This window comes from Netta rufina (assembly GCF_964035555.1).
Source record: "Netta rufina genome assembly, chromosome: 8".
Lineage (NCBI taxonomy): Eukaryota > Metazoa > Chordata > Aves > Anseriformes > Anatidae > Netta > Netta rufina.
The window spans coordinates 26,164,371-26,185,364 of record NC_140131.1 but is presented as its reverse complement, the minus strand read 5'-3'; positions in this window follow the sequence as shown (position 1 = coordinate 26,185,364).

Below are 20,994 nucleotides of genomic sequence, written 5' to 3'. Positions count from 1 at the left end.
CTTCAGTTATTCTGGTAATTATTTTTGTGAGTAGGACGTGCTAGAGAAATGTTCTGCATTTTGACCAAGCCAGATTGCTTTGGAGAACAACCTTTTTAGCAACTATTACTGCTACATATCACTTTTATGATCACAGTGAAATCATCTGAAATACAACTTATTTGTGTTGTACTGAGGTTTTCTTCTTGTTTGACGATATATGTTTATTTTTTTTCTCCCCTATTGAATAAAGTTAATGCTACTGCTTGAAGGCTGCACTTTTTTTTTTTTTTTTTTTTTTTCCTTGTTCCTGGTGAATACTTTCCCATTTGCTATTTCTTGAAGATGCCTACATGGCCTTTTTTGAGGAAGAGGCCTTGATGTGACTCCCTTCAAAGGCCCCACCAACTACATTTCAATTTTCCATTGGTAATCTGTGATAGATTAAATGTACTTCATCATGGATGTAATTCCATTCTAGTGGGCTCCAGAGTTTGTTGCAGAGTTAAGCTTGCAAATAGAATGCACATGCTAGTGCTGGGAGATCTGTTAGCAGCCTGGATCGCTCTTCCACTGTGTTTCTAATAGAAACAAATGTTAAAGGGGCTTAAAAAATGCTCTCTCATTTTCTGAGAGTCACAATGAAACGATAATGTACTTTGGCATTGAGAATCACAGGAAACTCCTTAGCAATGTGAAGCATGCTGCTTTCCCCCATGGATGAATGAGCTGTTCTCCACTGCAGTTTGAATCCCAATTGACTTGGGGAGAGAGACGGGAGACCATAATGATGAATGAAACTGAGTGTCCCAGATGACAGTGCAGAGCGGTGCTGTTGTGTTGTTCACTTATAAAGTACTCTAGGTTATTTACTGATATTTTTTTCAAGGTTACATTGCTGTACATAGCACAGGTCAGATCTGTACAAGAAATACTATAGTCTAAGGCATTTCTAGTAGTAGGTCTTTTTCACCCTTTCATTTTCTCTCTCTCTCTCCATTCCCCTTCTTCTCCCCACCCCCTTCCTGTTAGAGGTAAGGTTTAGAGGATGACAAACCCCATCTATCTGAGCAGTGCTGGATCTGCTCATACAGCTCTCTGCATGGTCCTGTAATGCACCATGTAGCAATTGTGTGTCAGCTCTAAAACAAAGTTTATGATATTTTTGAAGACTCTGTTAGTTCCTGTCAATGTTAACCTAGAAACAGCAACAGCAATTCACTACTCTGCGAAGTTTATGGATCTGATGGTGCTTGCCAAGAGGACTGTATCCCCGAGGTGGTGACGTTGTGCAGAGGAGAAATCAGAAAGGAGTGGGATGAATTTCCAAACGATTAAAGGGCTGTGATATTGCATAGCTTCATCGTTGCCGCCGTTGATAGCCTCATGCAGAATTGCTCCCTCACGTCACCAGTAAGCAGTCAGGGGAACTTATTAACATACAAATGCAGCAGGAGTAGTTGTTCCAGTGGCACATCTATTTACCTGGGACTTGTGGATCTCTAATTCCAATAGTGAATTTTATTGAATGGATTAAAAAATAACAAAACATGTTTTTCAAGATTTATAGTGTATGGCAGTAAGATTTTTTTTTTTTGTATCTTGGATGTCACTTTTTTTTTTAATAGCAATCATAACCCTTTGTGTAACTTCTCTGTTACCCTAGCTGGTGAAAAACTATGAAGCAGGCTGTAATCCTTTCTTTGAATATGTTAATTTTCTTTCTGCCTCATACGACCTTTAACCCCATAATAAGTGAGCACCTATCAATCATTCATGTGTTTATTTTCACAGTGCTTTGTGGAGGTAGGGAATACTGTAGACGGGCAGCTGAAGTACGTGGTCTTTGGGGACTTCTGCAGCATCAAATAGAATACTAGTGGTTGGCTCTGGGTTTTCTGGCTGCAAGACTAGTGTTCAATAAACTATCTTACTTCTCCAATGCAGGGCCGAGGTAGAGGACTGCATTTGATAAAGAGAAACATCTAAATATGCATCTTCAGGATTGCATGCAAGCACTGCACGCTTGCAGTTTGATCAAACAACATGCAAAGAAGACCATGCATACAGCAGTCTGTGAACGTAACAAAGACCTGTGCTTCATACAAATGTGTTTTACACAAAACTAGTGCTCTCCAAAAATTCAGAAATCACCAGTGTGGTGCTCATTTGTATTCAGAAGAAATGCAGTTAAGCACTGATAGACTTTAGTTTTACACCATGCCATTTTTACCAGTGATTTCTGTGCAGAGCAGCTGGATGTGGGTGAATTTTTGCCATCTATGTGTCACTGTGACCCAAATTCTGTAGTCCATAATTAAACAAAGCTCCTTGGGGGCCTTCAGAGGGTATTTTGCTTTCCTTGAGTTAGGATAGTAAGATTCAGCTCCAGTATTCTTCATTGTTTGCTTCCTTCACTGAACTTACAATTAATATCACACAAAAGCCTTGATTCTTCTAGAAATAGGTCTGAGGTAAATTAAATGATTGTGATGTAATATGAAATGTTTTAAAGGGTTGTGGAATCCAATTTTGCTTTTTATTTCATAGGTGAAGGTGGAATGAAAGTTTGGTTTTTCATCTGACAGGAGAAGTAATGGTCCTCATGATGAAAGCAGTGACCTAAGATTTTGGAGATCTGTTGGATACTTGATTTTACTACACACTCCTTGAATAAACCAGAAAAGTCCTCCTGTGATTAAGCAAGTCACCCGCAGAGCAGGGATGGCAAGGACAATGTTCTTCTGTCTTCAGATAGGTATTGTAGAGACACTTCCAAAATGTAGCTGAGGGCAAAAAGTAGGAATGGGATGGTGGTACACACATAGCGTGGTCATGGGAACTGGTGTGTTAGATGTCATTATTGTGTTTACAGCACTGTATGGAGTCATCTTCATGGAGCTGCTGAAAAACAGATACTTCACAGGACAGCTGAAGTGTGAGGTGCTGCTGGTAGTCCTGGTTTGTGGGAGAAGAGACCTGCTAGTCCCTGGCTGTGTCAGGAGGAGGAAATAATGGCTAGTGGGGTTAGAAGGAAAAGCTGTAATGGTGTAACTGCAGTTACTGCTCTTTCTGTCTGTTGCGGGATAGCCTCCACTGTGAGGGTAGTTAGCACAAATGGAGACATGGTAGTGATTTTGTGCCAAGTTTTGGTATGGTGCTGGTCAAACTTTATTGCAAAAATCCCTGTGTTGCAAGTTTCAAAAAGATTAGCAAAGGCTCCAATCTCTGGTGAAAAGGAATCTGAAGAAACTCTTCTTTCACATAAGGTAAGGAAACTCCTCTCTCCCAGGCAACCATGCCATTTCTTTTCTGAAGTCCGTAATTAGGAGACGGTTTGATAGTGAAGCGATGATCTGGTTAAATTACAGACTGTTTTGTTTTACCATTTCCCAGAGTCTTTTCTGTGGTGCATTATCACAGAATCACAGAATTTCTAGGTTGGGAGAGACCTTAAGATCATCGAGTCTAACCTCTGACCTAACACTATTATGATCTATTTCAGGACTGTTTGGGGAGAAACAGCTCTTAACTTGGTCAGATGGTCTGTCCTACAAAATTCAGTTATATAAACTCCTGCTGCCCTGGTGTTCCTAAAACAGGGCAAGCTGTTATCTACATGGATACTTCAACTATCTTGCTAATACTTAGAAAACATTGACTGTCAGGCTCCTTTGAGAGGAACAAAACCACAAGCATTCCCTTCTAAATCTCTGCTAAGCAAGCATTTATTGTATGTATATATAAGTAGATAGGTCTATAGCAAAAAACCTGTATCAGTATGTGTGTAATACCATTAACATTTATACATACACAGGGCGAGTGAGATTCCTTGCCATCTTTTTGAGTCTGTTGTTCACCAGGTACTGAATGAAAAATTAAATGCAATGTTGAGATGTTTCTTTATTTAAAGTTTGTTTGACCCTTAAAACGACATAAATAAATAATTAAATAAATCATAGGCTTAAAAATAACAGGGTTTTATTTTTAAGGTGTAAAATAGTATTTGGGTTCTTTGGACCTGCTATTAGGATTTGAAGCCTGCATAATGCACTTAGATTGTTTCCAACCTTTTTTGCTCTTATCATGGACTTTATTTTTTTTTAATTGAGATCTTTCTGTATGGATTTCCCTCCAGGAGTTTGATGTTAAAGTGAAACATGAAGTATTTTCCAACTTGCAGCAATACACTAAGAACTGACAGCAATTAGAGGTGAAATTGGATTTGTAATCTGCTTTAGAATGCAAGCATGCTTTGTGATGCTAAGCAGGAATTAAAAGATATGAAAAATATGAATTATCTAAATTTGTTTACAGGTTCACCATAGTTGTATCCCAGCCCTTATGAAGAAAACCCCAATCCCATTATTCTCCAAGAATGGAATACAAGATAGTTTTTAATTCATGCTTTCTTATTCCTTCCAAAAGAAAACAATAAGTACTTGGAGTTGGCATAATATTTACCTAGTAAGAAAAACAAAAAACACACATGAGATGGTGGATGCCTGCGTGAATACTTTGTCAGAAGTATTTTATACCAAGTATACTGCTGTGCTTATATGTGAAATGTAATTTTTGGTAGGGTGTCTGTTTTTCAATCTCTAGTGGCTTGGTGTGGACCTGTTATGAAAGTGTATTTAAAGAATAGGTTGAATGGCTCACGAAATAACATGTTGTCTTGATCTTCATAATATTAATTTAAAGGTTTTTATTAAAGTAGGAAAGCTTTCCTACCCATCAAAATACCAAAGGTAACACTAGTTGAAAGACATAATTGTATACAGTAGGGTTATAAATATTATGAAGGTCATTATGAAAAAATATGCAAGTATTTTCTTTCTATTTAGTACTTTTTATAAAGGATTTGCATGTAACATAATTCTGATGACCTGAAATAAAAATCCTTAACACTCACTTTCAGGAAGGGTAAGAAGGAGAATCTGGGGAGCTCCAAGCTGGTCAGCTTTACATTTTTGCTTGGGAAGGACATGAAGCAAATCATCCCAAAGCTGCTTCCAGCCACAGGGAGAATAAATCAATGATTGGGAGCAACCAGTGTGGAATTCACCAAATTATCACCCAGGTAGCCTTTTGTGGTGAGGTGATTGGTGGTGAGATGAGTGCAAGGGCAAACGAGTGGATGTTGTTAAAGCCATACCTTGGCTTTAGAAAGACCTCCAGCATTGTCTCCTCTAGGACCTTGATAGCAATACGAACGAGATATGGACAGGGCAGGTGCCCAGAGAGTCTGCAGAAGGGTGTCAGAACTGCACAAAAGCTGGAATTGTGAACTGGGGAGAAAAAAAAAATATCTAAAATAGAGGTATTATTTAGCATGTGTAAATATTTGAAAGACAAATTATTAGATCATTTGGAAACTTGATTATGAGACAACCTTTCTGATAACTGGGGTCTCCAAATAGAGATCTGAATTTATTATGCCTCAGTGGGCTGACTAGAACAAGGAGTTTTTGACATACCCTTCCTCTCTGAGCTTTTGCCTTTCTTTTAATTTTATATGTAATATCTGATCTGTGCACAGGTGCAAATAGTTGTAGAAGAAAGAATTCCAGAATACTAAAAAAATAAACCCACAACTTGAATGTCAATTTTTAAACTCCTCTGTTCGGTCATCTTGTTAGTGTAAATACATAAAACCTGCCCACTCCCTGCCCCACCAGCTCACCAGTTGGTTGCCAAGGCTCGAAGCCCTGTGAAGCAGAGAAGCTGTCGGGAGATGGGCTTCTCTGGCACGGCAGCTGTGCTTTGCTGAGAAGAGGGGCAGCACCCAGCTACAGGTATGGATCTTGGAGCTTTGGTGTTGGGGTTTTGTGTAAAACCTGCTTATTTTGCATTAGGGAACGTGTTTGGTGAGACCAGACCTTCTGTGTAGTGATAGTTTTGAGGTGACAGGGCTAACCAGGACTCTCCTTAAACACAAGTGATGCAACTAGCTTTAATAGGAGGAAAAAGCTTTTATGTTTATCAATAGGAATAATAGCACATGCTTTGCTAACTTACAGGCTGCATTGCCAAACAAAAGGAAAATGTCCATGTGAGATACCTCCTGAGGTAATCAGTAAGTGTTTTTTATTCAGGCCACTTACTTGGTGCCCAACTAAAACTAAGGTTTTAGTTGCTGAGCTCATATACTTTCCAGCTGGTGCTTGATAGCAAGATTGAGTGAGTTCTGTATTTAGTATGGTTTTATATGTGATTAGCCTTGGCTAAGGGATGCTGATACTGACAGGAGAAAAAAAGACAACTACTTCAGCATTTTTCTGGATATGTTTGAAAGGACTTCTCTGTTAGCCACATTTGAGAAAAGTTTGCAAGCTTGATGTCTCCTTTTGCTTGCTTGCTGTGATTTCAATAATCATCTGCCATCGTAAAAGAAGAGTAAAGTGCATTAAATCTTTAGGTTAAGTCCTGTTGTTCCATCGGTGTTGTCTGGCCACAGCATCCTCCCCTCCTGGTGTTGCCTGACCTGCATATCGATGCAGAAGTGACTCTTTTAGGCAGAGGAAGGAGCGGTGCAGCCAGTGGCTTCTTTCCAGGAGGTCACGTTCTCAGTCTGGGAACATCCTTCTCCCATCACTGTGTACTTGTGAGTGTGCTGGCTGGCTGACAAGTAGGAGAACAGCCACGCATCTTCCCCTGAATCAAGTGTCAGGGGTTGTTAAGAGATAATGACTTGCCAGCACTTAAAGTCCCTTGTGTGTTTTGGGGAAAAGCAGGGCACAGGTTACCAGCATTTCTTTCTTTTTTTTTTTTTTCTTTCTTTGTTTTCCAACTGATCTGTCCTTTTCCCAGTGCTGCTGGGAGGGTTTGCATGGGCCTCTGCCCTTGATGCTCTCCCTCTGCTCAGCCCAGCTGAGGGCCTCGTTGCAGAGTGGCTGCAGTGCAGAGGGTAGGACTGCCCTGCCCATCTGCCCTGCCTTCACCTGCCCGTGGAGCTGCTGATCGTCCTGCTGCTCTGGGCCACCTTTAAGTCCAGCCAAGCCAGTGCAGACTTCTCTGGTCCTTAGCCCCCGTAATGTTGCCCGTGAATTCCAAGCGCAGAGGCTTTAATAGCTTTGCAGTAGTGTGGTACAAATGCAGTGTCTGTTGCATTGCAGAATCCCTGACAGCTTTACCCGTTCTGGGAATTGTAATTGAGGTCCTGTAGCAGTAGCAAGTTTCTGGATCTTGTCATGCCAGGGTAATAGACCGATTCTGCAGCCCAAAGGGAGCAGGCGCTGGAGGAAGGGGTTCCAGATGGCTGAACATGGTTCATTTGGCTCAGTTTGTTGGAATTGCAGTGAACAAATGACTGAGCTCTACTTTAATAAAGCTTTGTGGATACCAGAACAAAGGAGTTGAGGAGAGTATAAGGTATGACAAGACAATTGAGCCAGGCTACTTAGCTGCTCATGGTCCCCAGGAGTAATTGCTTATTTTGCTGTGTCTGAAGGTATATCACTTACACATTTATCAGGTGCTTAGGCTTCAAATAAGGAAATCAGATACAAGGCTCAAATATATTATTTTGCTAGTGGGAAGTTCTTTTAAAAATGCAGTTACGATAATCTGAAAATATGTATTCAGATTTCAAATAACGACTCTATCCCTCAGGTTGAGTGACTGATCTTCATTTTCTCTTTGAAAACGGAGACCAACCAGGCATATTAAAAAGTGTTGCTTTTCTTGCAGGTCTTGATTCTGCAATCCTTACGTGGAACAGTATTACCTGAATGAATAGTACCATTGTACTTATTTGCAGGAATAATTGCTCTTTGGTTTTAGTAAGGGTGACAAAGTTGAGCTTTAATTTGCCATAGCAAGGACATATGCTAGTGATTTTCTCTTTGCTACATATAAACAAAGAGCGCAGAAGTGTACAGATGGATTAAGATTTTTCTGTGTTGGTATCTTTTGTTTGGTTCTGTGGTATTAAAGAAAAAAAGTTCTTAGGACAGCAATTCCATCATATGAGAGTATTTGTCTAAACTTGTTAAAATAGGGAAATATTTCTTCTTTCTCCTCCTTTAAAGAAGCAAGCTTCGGTGTCTGAGAAGTTTCTGACACTTGAAACTGCTTTTTATCTTAGGAAAAAGAAATCAGAAGAGTCAAGTACACACACACACACACACACATACGAAGTGTTGATAGAAGTTTAGAAATGAATACTTGCTTTTGAAAAAATAGCGAAATCAAGATTTTTTTTTTCATGGAGATTTTGCCATGACCATACCTGAGTGTGCTTATTGTGATACAGACCTACTAATGTAAAATTTCTCCAGGAGAAACACAGGATCCTTTTTTGCCTGGCTGTTAAACCTCTCAGCTTGTATCTGATCAATTCATTCAGATCAGTGGAGAGGTTCTTCCCTCTTAAACAAAAATATCAGGAAATAGTGGTGTTTTTCTTCTTTGTTTGCTTTTTTCTTTTTCTTTTTTTTTTTTTTTTTTTTTTTTTAAGGTTGTTGGCTCTAATATACTCTGATTGCTAATTGAAACAACTCAGAGACTTTATACATACAACTTTTTTGGAGAAGACAAATCACTGTGCAGTCCTGTTTGTGATGGGAAAGGCAGGCAGCTGGAAAAGTATCGAGTTACCTTTGCCAGGGCTTGAATAAGGTGTGTGAGTTCTACAGGTAATTACCACAGCCAGTAATATGCTAGTTGCTATCTGTTGTAAAAAAACAAAAGTTATTAAAATTTCTATTTGTATTCATATTCTAATTCATATTAAAATATTCAATTTCTTATTTGAAATACCAGAGCTGAATGATGAACGTCAAAGCAAAATATTCTTTCACAACATAGTTTCAATTCCCTCAGCCAGTTTACACAATTTTTCTATTGCCTTTAAAAGAAACTTCTGCCTCTGAAGAAGTCATGAGATAGGAAAATCCAGGGGGCTTATTCACCTTGGGTTAAAAAACAAAAAAAAAAAAGAGCAAAGCAAGGAAATGGGGTCACTGAGGCTGCAAGAATTCTTATTAACATTTGAATAAACTACAAAGAAAACTATGTGTCAAGCCTTTTGCTCTCTTGTGATGAATAATGGTGACTATTCTTTTTAATATTCTCAATTCCTGGTTTTGTAGGGGCTGGAGGGAGTATGACAGCGGGTTGAACTTTGGAGTGCTTGCATTGCGTGCCTGGGACAGAGCGAGCACTCTCTGCAGTTTCTTTGGGCTCCTGTGTGCTTGGCTGGGAGGAACCTGCTAACCCCCTGCCTGAAGTGACCTGTGGATTTCAGCTGTTTTCCAGTCATCCCAGCCGCATTCTCTGATAATCAGTTAAGGGACAACGAGTGCATCCTGCAACTTGGGCTGGAGGGAGTGTCACTTAGATCTGTGAAGCTAATATAATACAGCTTTTAAATAGAGCTCTTTTAGAGAAATGTTTAAAACTACATTGTCTTAGTGTGCTTTAGTATGGGAGGAATTTAGCAATGGTGTATAACCTGAATTTGAAATCCTATTGTCCCTTCAGAAGAGACTTTCTATTCTACTGCCCTGATTTAGTTACAGGCAGCTAGGCATGAGCAAAGGCATGGGGAACATGAAGGGCTGGTGAACACTAAGGCTTCAAAAAAGAGCAATCTTCTAGCATACTTATGAAAGTATTAAATAAATCTATGGCATTTCTAGTAAGCAGACTTCCTTGAGCATTAAACTGGTTTGTAGGGATAGAGGTACATTTTCTTCTCCACATTTGCTCCCTTCCTGCTGAGACACTGGTGCACCTGTTATGATGGGAACATTTATTCAGCTGAGCTGAAACCATCAATTCCTTTTTGCAGAGGTCACCAAAAATCCATCAGGTGGTAATGACACTCAGCTACTACTGATGTGGGCTGGATATGACCAGTGATCTAGAGTAGGAAGGCAGTCTAACCCATTACCAATCCCCTAGAGCCATCGAGTCCCCCACTTTTCGCTCATCTTTCTGCTTCTACAGCTCTCATAGGTTAATCTTTCTTCTTCTGTGTCTAATGTGATCATCTTTCTTCTCTTACATATCTGCTTTTGACTTCTGTGACCGTATGGCTGACAAACATCCCTCAGCGTTTCTCCTTCTGGTGCATAAGGAATTAGTTGTGCAATGGTCAATAGGGGTTATTTAAACAGCAAAACAAAAACACAGAAGCCCCCAAGGCAAAGGAAACACTTTATTTCCTAGTGTTAAAGGCTAAAATAAGTCTGTAAACATTTTAAGATTCTGATGGCAAGAATATGGGTGTGAAGGCCTGCCTTTATACTGTATTTCTGTAGTATCCTGTAGTAAGGAATCAAAAGCACCCACCTTGGATACTAGAAATGCAGTTGTGCTTCTCTGACTAGTGTTCTGGCAGTGATGTGCAAATGTCATGAGTTGTTTAAATCCCCCAAACAGTCTAGTCCTACTGGACTAAGTAGCAGCACTCCTTCAGCATCTTAATCCCGCTGAGGATCAGATCACGGTGGCCCAGGTGCTGGGGGGGCTGCACTGCTTCTGGAAAAGGGTTTGCAGCCATCCTGAGAATGCTTTGTTACTGCTGGAGTGCACCTAGTTAGGGGGAGAAAAAAATCCCATGACAAATTGTACCATGCAGCATTTGCTGTGAATATTTTGGGAGCAGTGTGTGTGCTGTGATGTTTCTCCATAACAACTCCAAGTCTATTTTTATGTGCTTTGTCAACATACAAAAAGCTTTGTTACTTGAATTAATTAATTTTGCTGAGGTCAACCAGGATTAAAATAAGTCCTTTGCCCTTTATCGTGCAGTATTCTGATGAGCTGGGAGATATAACAGCAACATCTCCCCTAGTATCCTGCTCAACGTTCCTCCCTTCCTCCCCTTCCACATGAACGAAATCAGGACCTACTGTTTCTGTTTAACAGAAATTGTTTTAAATTAGTCTGGAGGTGTGGTTACTCCTGTAATCCAGTGCTTGTAAACATCCAGTCCTGCCAATAGAGCAGCGCAGGGTATTTTAAGCTGATACGGAGTGGACCCATGCCAAGAATCTTTTTGTAGGAGTAATTAAGTCTATTTTTCAGTGTCATGCCTCGTTCTGTGCAGCCTCAGTTATAAAATAATCCTGAAAATAATCTCGAGCCTGTGAAGTTAGAAGTGCTAAAAATTATACTACAGCAAGCCTTTCGCTGTTAAGCAGTGTGTTATTGGAAATTGCCTTTGATTTGCATATATGAAATCTGAAATTACTGTAAATGAGTTGGTGCAAAGCTAATATTGTCACCACTTCCCTTTTGCATTTTATTACATCTTGTATCTTTTCAGGAACTGTTTGCACTTATCTGTAGAGCTTTAAATACTGCCCTAGCGAATAAACATTTCATTTCAGTAAACAATCCCCAGAAATAGATTTTTACCGCAAGTAGTTTGTTTTTAATAACACATGCTGGCTCTTGGAGTTAGATTCCTAAAGGAACCGTAAAATGCACTGCTATCCCAGCATCTGACTTCCCTTCTTTGTCAACCTTTTAACAGATGTGTTGGGTTCTCTGTAGTTACAGGTCAGCTTCTGTTTATTAAAAACAAAAACAAAGCAAACTGAACCAAAACAACAAAAAAAAAGGGGAGGGGGGAGGGAGGAGAGAAGGAGTGCACATATGCCAAGATAGGTTTTTAAATTATAATATTATAATTTGAAAAGTTGAAGTCCAAAGTAATTTTTTTCAATTAAAAAATGTTGGCTTTGAAGTTACTGATTTCAAATTCTGAGTATGGCACAAAGGCTCCTGTTGGAAAGTCAGCATTACAATTCTTTGTGGCATCTTTTTTAGTTAAAGGGCAATTTTCACTGCCATTTTGAGCTTGCCTGTATTTTTAAGGAATGAATGTCAAGTCGCAAAGATTGATTTCCAAGTGTTTGGTTCTTCCAGTGGCAGGCTGTGGCTACATTTGATTCAGTGATGTGTTGCATTCAAATCCAGTATGTGGCCAACAGCTGGGAGCAGTAGGGCATCTGATGAGGGCATGGAAAGAGTTTCTGGACTGGGCTAATCTGTCACACATTTGCCTCAGTGTATTTAGGTGTTGAACTTGTCCTATTAATATTTTATGTTTTTTCTTGCTTTTTAAAAAATATGTATCTTTGGTAATACGCCGTATCTAATATTTGTAACACACGATCATATTCATAATGGAGAGATTTTGGAGATACTTATAAATTATATTTATTTTTATTACATTTAATTATTATATCATCAATAAATATATATTTATTTTTATTTATATTATTTTTTATAATTTATATTTATTTATAATGGAGATATATTGAGATCTCCTTAAAAGTAATATAAAGCAAAACATGATTTCCCTGGAGGAGGTGTCAGTATATTTAAATCAGCTCCCCTACAACTTGTACTATTTTGCATGTGCATGCATGGAAGACACCTATCCCTGTTAGTTTTCTCTCAAACATTTCAGCCACGAGATTTTTGTGAACGAAAGGATAAAAATCAATTCTTCGTGGATTCATAGTGCTTGTATATGAGGATTAGGCTAATGCAGATGCACAAGCAAAAATCAATATAGATTTGAGAAATCCCTTCTGCTAACGATAGAACTGATCATGCAGTTCACAGCCTTAATTATGTATCTTCTTTATGAGACAATAGTAATATCTCTTCACATGGGCATACAAGTTAAATGTAACCTTCATCATACACTATTTTATTTTTCCTCACAGGAAAATACAAGAGAAGTACTAAATATTATTTACCTGGTCAAGAAGTAATAAAAATGACAGGTTATTTTATAATTTGTTCAAAATCATCATCCTGTAAGGTATAGATTAACTTCCCTATCTCCTGTCCTCCAAAATAACAAATGTAAAGAGTATTTCCAAAGTAGTGTTGTGTACAGAAGTTGTGGTGGTAGGCAGAGGTTTATGGTGATTAGAAAAGTTATCACTCAGATTTTATGCTTTTATGGAGTAATATTGCAAAGACCTTGTAATTTAAGGGTAATAAACATTTCTCAAGGGGAACGAAGGACCCATTTCTTTCAAAGGGCTGTGTGTTTCATGTGAAATCACCCACCTAATTCTCACAGTTGCTGAAGAGCTGAAATGCGGTGAAACCACTCGTGTTTTTTTGTGTCTGCAGATTACAGAGCGGTGCGTTAGGATGGGGTTTTCTTAAGGTGTGTAGGATGCAGGGGTGGTGCATCCCTGGTCTAAATTTATGTTCTCCATAGGCATACTGGTGGTTGTAACAGATGGGGCAGTCCTTGCAAGCTGCAATTCATTCTGAGACATCCCAAACTGGTTGGTATTCAGCAGATTTCTTTCCCCAGAAAAGCCTTTTCCTTTTTCTTCCCGGTTCCAAGTGAATAAGCTATCCTGAATTCCACAGACTATTCTGCTGAATATCAAACAGTATATTCAATCTGATTTCTACCTTCCCACCTCTTCTCTTTCGTCCATCTCCCTCTTCCACCCACCGTGGTAATAACTACCTCAGCTGTTTCTGCAGTGGGATGTGGTTCTGTCCTAGGGAGAAGCTCCTCCTGTGGCCTCGAACAAGGAGGGTACATTTGAAACCAGTGGTGAACCAGTGATCTCTTGTGATGCTCACAAAATAAGCTGAGGGCTTTTTTAATCAACTTGTTTCTTTTGAAGCACTGGAAAGGATAGAAATAATTTTACGTGGAACTTTGAGGGACAAGTAATGTTCCCAGCAACCAAACTTTAGAAAATAGATTTTGCCACCTATTAATGGCATTTTTCATTTGTGTATATATATATATTTTTTTCCTTAAATGAAAGAAGAAACATTTGGCTTGATTTGAGTGATGTGTTGCTGAGCCGGAGACACATCCGTTCTCTTGCTTTGTTGCTTCTGGGATAAAGCAGCATATGGTGGTTATTGCTGGATTAAAGGAAAAGGCCCCAGTTTAATTCCAGCTGTGATCACATGACTTTGGGTGAGTTGCAAAGGCTGATGAGGGGTGGATTTAGAATATGGGATTTGAATTTTATGACCTTGATATTCTCTTAAAAGGGAGCTTTAAATTGTCAGTTCTTTAGATTGTTTCAGTGTTCTGGAGCTGTAATGTTAATGGCAGCTGGGCACAGCTGGTGTTGGTTAGGATCATCTTCTCGAGGACACTATGCCATGTGACTGCAGAACAGAGAGAAATGTAATTTGTAAGGTGTTTAGAGTAGTTGAAATTAACCAATTAGGCCTGAAATTGTCATTTTGAGATGTAATGTGTTTATAGCATGGAATGTGTGAAAGATGTTTTAGCTCATGATTAAGAACTAAAATGAGGAGGGAAACCCTAGAGATGATAATTAAGATCAGATGGAAAAAAAAAAAAAAAGACTAGATGGAAGAAATGCAGCTTTTTCTGCCATGGGGTGGCTGAAGTGTTAGCGTTCTGAGGGAGATCTTGCTGTTTTAGATAGCTTTTTCTTTTTTTCTTTCCAGTGTTATTCCTGTGGATTTTCCAGGGAAAATAAAAGCCATACTGGAGGGTTTTCCAGGGAAAATAAAATTAAGGGATAGGAACTTCCATGCGCTGCCAACCATACTCAGCATTGTCTGAAAGAATAAATAAAATCTGTTGATCTCATGAATGCTTCCAGATACTTTTCCCATTTCCTTCCTACACCTTTCAAATATAAATATGCCACCTCTGTTGTAGCTTTTTCTTCTTTGCTAATTCTTGCTTGGTGACTAGTCAGATTCTTTCCCTGTTCACCATAATTAAATGTTCCCTGAATAATGTCACTAACACATTCTTCAAGGCAAAATCTGCCTGGTCTTCCCTCCTTCCCCCCATTCTTGAGCTTCCAGGGTTCGATGAATGCTTTTCTGCATTCATCAATGTTTTGTTTTGCTTTGTTTTTCGTTTCCCACATTTTCCTTCGCTTTCACTGTTACTGGTTTCTGTTCAGTCTTCTCCATAAGAGTTTTTCCAAATTCTCATCTCTTATTTCTGAGTTTACTCTGTGACTGACTTGTACATTTAAAGACTCAAACGGGGTTTTCATGTTGATGACATTCAACATCTGAAATCTCACACGTCTCTGACTTTCTTTCCTTGTTCAGAATATCTGGTTACCTCTAGCTCAGTCACTGTTTGCTGATAATCAGTATTAAGAATAATGTTGTTAGGGTAGGGATCTCAACACTTGAACCTTTCCTCCTTTATCTTGGTGGACAAACCTTGTCAGTTCTTCTTGTACATGCTGCTTGTTTAATTTCCTGTAATAACATATCTGCCTTTGCTTTAATAACTAGTTTTCATACCTAATAAAATTTCTTCTAGTTTGGTCTCTGCAGTCATGTTTGATACTATGAACAATATTGCTTTCTTACTCTTTACCTCAGGATATGCCAAAGCCTGTCTGATTCATTGAGCACTTTCTTTCCAGCTTCCTTATCAGTGACGTGACTCTTGTCCTTTGCATTGTCTGATGTTGTCCCAAAGTCCCCCGTTTTTTCTTCATCTTCCTGATGTGTTTATTTCCTTATTGCTTTATTTCCTCTGTCCCCTTAGGAGCATCTTCTCTTCTGCTGTTTGCATACCCCATGGAGGCTAGATCAAAGGGTTTATGTAGTATTTAAAAGAAAAAGAATAAAAGATCCTATTAGTTCAAAGATGAGGATCTGGTGCATTGTTCTAAGTAAGTAGTGGGTTATCTGTGCAGCTCAGGAGCTGGAACATTAAATTTTCCACCTTTACAAGTTGTTACTGGAAAGTGATAAGATGATGCCGAAGGGTTCTTCTGCGTAATAACTCACATTCAGTAACAATTTGAATTCTAACTTAAAAAATAAATAAATCTGAATTGGTATTAATGAATCAATAAATAGAACAGAGAATGTTTAATAAGCTTACTGGAGGTCTGCAATGTTGGGACCTCTTTCCAGTAATTTAAAATGCTTTATGTTGATTTTCCAAGGTTTACAGTGAGCATTTTCAAAGCTTGTTCATCGTAGTTGGCATCCCCTTATTGCTCCTATAATGCCGTTTATTTGAACTGCATACAAATTAAACAAACCAACCAGCCAACCAACAAAGCAAAGCTCATATTTTGCTTCTAAATGCTTCCCTGGTGTACTGGCAATATGTACTTGCTTATTTAGGAGCCCTTCGGCATCATTGGTGTCATCCTGCAGTGCGTGGAGTCCCTGCTGCAGTTTACGTTGCCTGGTAAAGGATGTAAAAACTGGACTCGTCCACAGCAAAGTTTTGCCATGTGTTAATTATTCTGGGATCAACAAACGTGGTTAAGTTAGAAACAACCCCCTCTCACCTTTTTAAAATGTGGTTGCTCTCCGGTGAAGGGTAGAAACGCGGTGTATCAGCTTTCACTGAAGAAATGCCAAAGCACTTCTTAGAATTATTTTGTTTGAAGAGCTGAGGCTATAAGAAGAATGCAAAGCTATTATAAATTGAAAACGAAGTTCTGAAATTGGGCAACCTATATGTTCTGAAATAGAAACTATCACGTTTTTTGTATGTACAGGAAATAACAAAATATCACAATGAAGGAATATATTAGTACAAATGTTGAAACACTGCTACCTTCTAGCATTTGCATTGCCTAGCTCCCTTGTACTTCATTTAATTTTTAGCTCTGCCTGTTTATTTTGCATTTCTTTTAAATTTTATGGGCTTGTGAAGGCTGGACACTGAAGTATTAAGTATTAAAAATAATTGAACAAAGAATGAAAACATGCTGATAAGTATGCTTGTAGAAAATGAAGCTGGTCATTTACACTTTGGTGTGTTATCTTTTCATGTATGCATATCACACAGTTTTCTGTATAGAATATTTCCCAGATGAGGTGTGTAAAAATCTGCCAAAAAAATCTTTGTGTGTGCAAACATACGCATGTATAGTTAGAACTGTTGGATAGTCCCTGAGTTAAATGTCTTCTCATCACCCCATCTGAGGCAGGCATTTAATTATCTTTTACAGTTATATTGTCTTACAGTGGGAAGAACATTACTAACTTTCAGGAGGAAAAAAAAAATGAATCTGAGTGAAACTGCCATGAGAAAGCAATCTGTATCCTTTCTTACAGGGCTCAGCAACTCTAAGAAAAAAAGCAGCTACCATTGTGCAAAAGCAAAGTATCTAGCTTTTTTTCTCCTCTGTAATTCTCAATTTCTCTTAGTTTCTCCTAGTTAAATGCAGTAAATAATTTCTCATTTCTTCTCACTCTCAAAAAGCATAACCCTGTATATCCTCACACACAATATTTAAAGTAATACTGTTGTTGCCTCCCTCCCTTTTTTCTTCTCCGCAAGATCCCATTTACTTGTGCTTTAAAACTTCTGTTGTGCCTATTTAAATCATTTTAAGGTGTTGTTTGCTGGCTTTGGCAGATAAAACTGATTATGGTTATAGCTCTGTCTGTATCTCAGGAAAGTGAGAGAAATGTGTATGGTTGTATAAAAATGTCCAAACCATTAGTTATCCGGAAAACTTTACCGGGCTGTCTTGTGAGATTTCAGGCTGTTCATGTTGCTTGTCAGTTGAGAAATATGCTCTGCAGACCTCCAGGTGCTGCTCCTTCTGTGGGAGAATCGTAATCAGAAAAAACGTGAAAACTTTTTAAAAGCAGGCGAGAGACAATCCAACAGGATCAGGAGGTGACTTCTTAATATTGAAGGAGTTCTAGTAGGTAGCGTGTGATTGGGTTTGGGGGGACACCAAAAGGGAAGACTTCTTTTTATTATTTATATTACAGCAGAAACCCATTCAAGATCAAAATCCCATTCTGCTACCTGCTGTTTCCTTGCTTCCTTTGAATCTCGAAGTCTACTTATGTTCCACCTCTTACCTGTGCATTTGCAGAATATTTGCCATCCTTCCTGATTTCCTTAAGCAAATGCGGAGCTTTCACTGGTCAAAATCAATTCTGACCTGGAAAAGTAGATGTCCAGCAGCTCTCATCCTGCACCACCTACAGTTATTTTTGTCTCTGACCCTGTAGCTTCTCCAGAAAGAGCTGAAGTGCTCTGACCTCCAGCTGAGTACAGGGAGAGAAAGGAAGGGGCACAGCAACGTCTTCCCCACTCAGCCTCCCTGCTTAGGGTAAGGTATCAGAAAGGGGGGAGTTGGCTTTGTAAAACTGTAAAGGGGGAACAAATCCATTCTTTGCTAATTAAATATTAGTTAAATGGGGAAGTCCAGTAAAATAACACATCCACAATGCTGATGCACAATTTGTATTGTGAGAAGACAGCGTATAAGTAATGTGGCATGCAACTATCTCATGCTTCCTTACCCTCACCACTGAAGGTGCCCATTTTATGTAGCAACCAGGTGACCTACTAAAAAGAAGCAATAAAAATTAAGCAATAGTCTGTTAAAACAGTATTGAAAGAAGTGTACATTTTAAGTCCATTTCTTTGTTCTGTATCCTTTAGGTTTACCAGGTGCTACCTAGCTTATGAAATTTTAGTGCTGTAAATGTGAATAATTCCAGGTACTGCTTCAGCTGTTTCTGAGCCCAGCTTCAGAGTGTGTGTGGCACAGTGTCCCCTGAAAACCTGCACGCTTTGCAGGAGACATTTTGCTCTTCTATTTATTCAATGCATATATAGTGTTTGCTTCTAAAATTTTTGGTCTGACTCCTGTGACTCTGGCTCCAGTAAGTAATGCCAGTAGCATGGGTAGATGGATCTGACAGGGTTGAGAACTAACAGCATGTCAGGCGCTTTTCTCCAATGAAGGCTATAGATCAGAGCTAGGAATCTGCTGGAGCCAGAGAGGGTGACAGGGGAATAACATCCCTTTCTCTTCCATCGACAGGGGTAATAACTCCTGGCTCTCTAGGGACAGATTGTAAAAGCCAATAGCCAGAAGCTGTGAAGCAGGGAGGGTAGAAGAATTGAAAATTAAAGAGGGAGTGAAAATTTTGTGTAAGGCTTTAGTGAGATGTTGGAATAAACCATCAAGTGTCAGCCTTTTAACTACCTTATTGTTGATAGAAAGGGTTCTTGCAATATTAGTTTTTATTACTTTATAAAGTTAAAATACTAGTAAAATACTAGTTAAAATGATTAACATATGCTATGTATGCTTTCATGTGTAGCTAGATATCATATATTCCGGCATAACTGTTGTTATTGGAAGTGTAGAAAAAGTGATTTACAAGTATTGCTTTAAAATTTGAAATCTCTTGCATAGAAAAAAATGGTTAATGGCATTACTGTCTGTAGACATTTTGAGCATGTTGATTCTTTACATCATATACAAATCATAGCATGAATTCAAATGGCTGGGTGATTTATAGCTGCCCTCTCTTCATATGTAAAATTTCTCATTCTTGAATCTTTTGTACTTTATGAGCATTTAGACTTTGGCTGCATTTGTATCCAGTAGGAGTGTTCTAGTGAGGCTCGATTTTACCCATGTTCCGATACCTGCACCAGGCAGTGAGTCTCTCATTCATTTCTTTCTGGAGCAGTAGCTTTTAGCAGTTTAATGACAAACATTTACACGGGCAAAAACGTGATAAAAAGACATAGCTCCTGGACTTCTAAGAAACAGAACCGCTTAAAAGCAGTGTTTTTTTGTATGAGATGTTCTTGTTGAGATTTTAAACTGTGACTGGTGTTTAGTTAAATCTTTTACAGACTCAGTTCACTGAAGGTGACAGAAGTACTCACTTGAGCTCAATGAAAAGTAGACATGACAGTAAATTTTTCAGTCAGAGACAGGAGATCTTGTTATAGGAGTCAGTATGGGGGTCAGGGCAGAGCCTGTTGATGATTGAGGAAAAGAGAAGTAAATTCATTCTGCTTCAGGCACTTTGTCAAGTGCCAGTAGCTTACCATTGAGAACTAGTCACCCGTTCTAGTCTTACGGCCCTAGAGGTCACTCATTTGATATAAATCATAGCACTGCATAGGCTCAGCAACCTATTGCCATTTGAGATGAAATAAAAAAAGAGGAATGCTTCATTCTGAATTGAAATGACTGTGAATATCTCACCACATGTTGCTGTTTAATGCAATATGTGCTTAGATATTGATCTCCAAAATCAAGTCATTAAAATGTGCAGTTTTTGTTTATTGGAATGAAGCAATTAAATGGTTCAGTTATGCCAGACCTTACCTTTTCTGATGAAAACTATTGATTTCTTGCCACAGCTTTATAAGCGACAATGTTTTTGATTACTCTTGACAAACCTCCTTGGAGTGTTAATTAAAATTGTACCAGATGAGCAGGTGTGGGAGATCATTAGATCGCCCGGATCACACACTACACTTCATATTCTGCAGCCTTGCATAATGAATAGGGCACAAGAGGGGAAAAACAATATCTTCATCAGCAGAATTAGCATCTTCTCTCTCTTTTCTTTTTTAACTAGGTGACATTACATTTTACAGTACATCCATTTATCAGCTATTGAATAACTTCTACTGCAACTGATTAAATTCAATTTCTTTTGAAATATTACATTGCTACACAAATGCAAAAAATTAAGTACTCGGCTGGTTTATGTGCAAACGTTTGTAAACTGATGATAAGCACTACAGTCTTTTAAAAGCAAAGCAGAAACTTTAGATATTTTCCCAAATAAGACATTTGAATAATGTCTTAATTCTTCTTTTGCTTAACTACATGATGGTATAAAATAGCATGAGAACTATTGATTATATTGGTTTTGAAAGAGCAAATTATTTCATGATTTATTAATTTACAATAGATTTTTTTTTGTTTGTTTGATGCAATATTAATCAGTGGATCATTTTTTTCAAACCTTAATATTATGCTAGGACAATGACTCTGTATTAGCATGTATTGTACCTGTGTCGTACAATACAAGGGCATGTTCCAGGCTGGAGACTGCCCCTGCTTATGAAGCCTGCTGTGATATGCATATCTTCTGACTAGATGATGTAAGGGCAAAAAGGGAGCTTAAAGCAACTAGGGAAATTAGGGATGTAATGTGATTAAGGATGGGATATATGTTTGGAACAGCACAGGGAAATGTGCAAAACATTTGATCACAAACTGCTTGGCCTGTAAATAACCA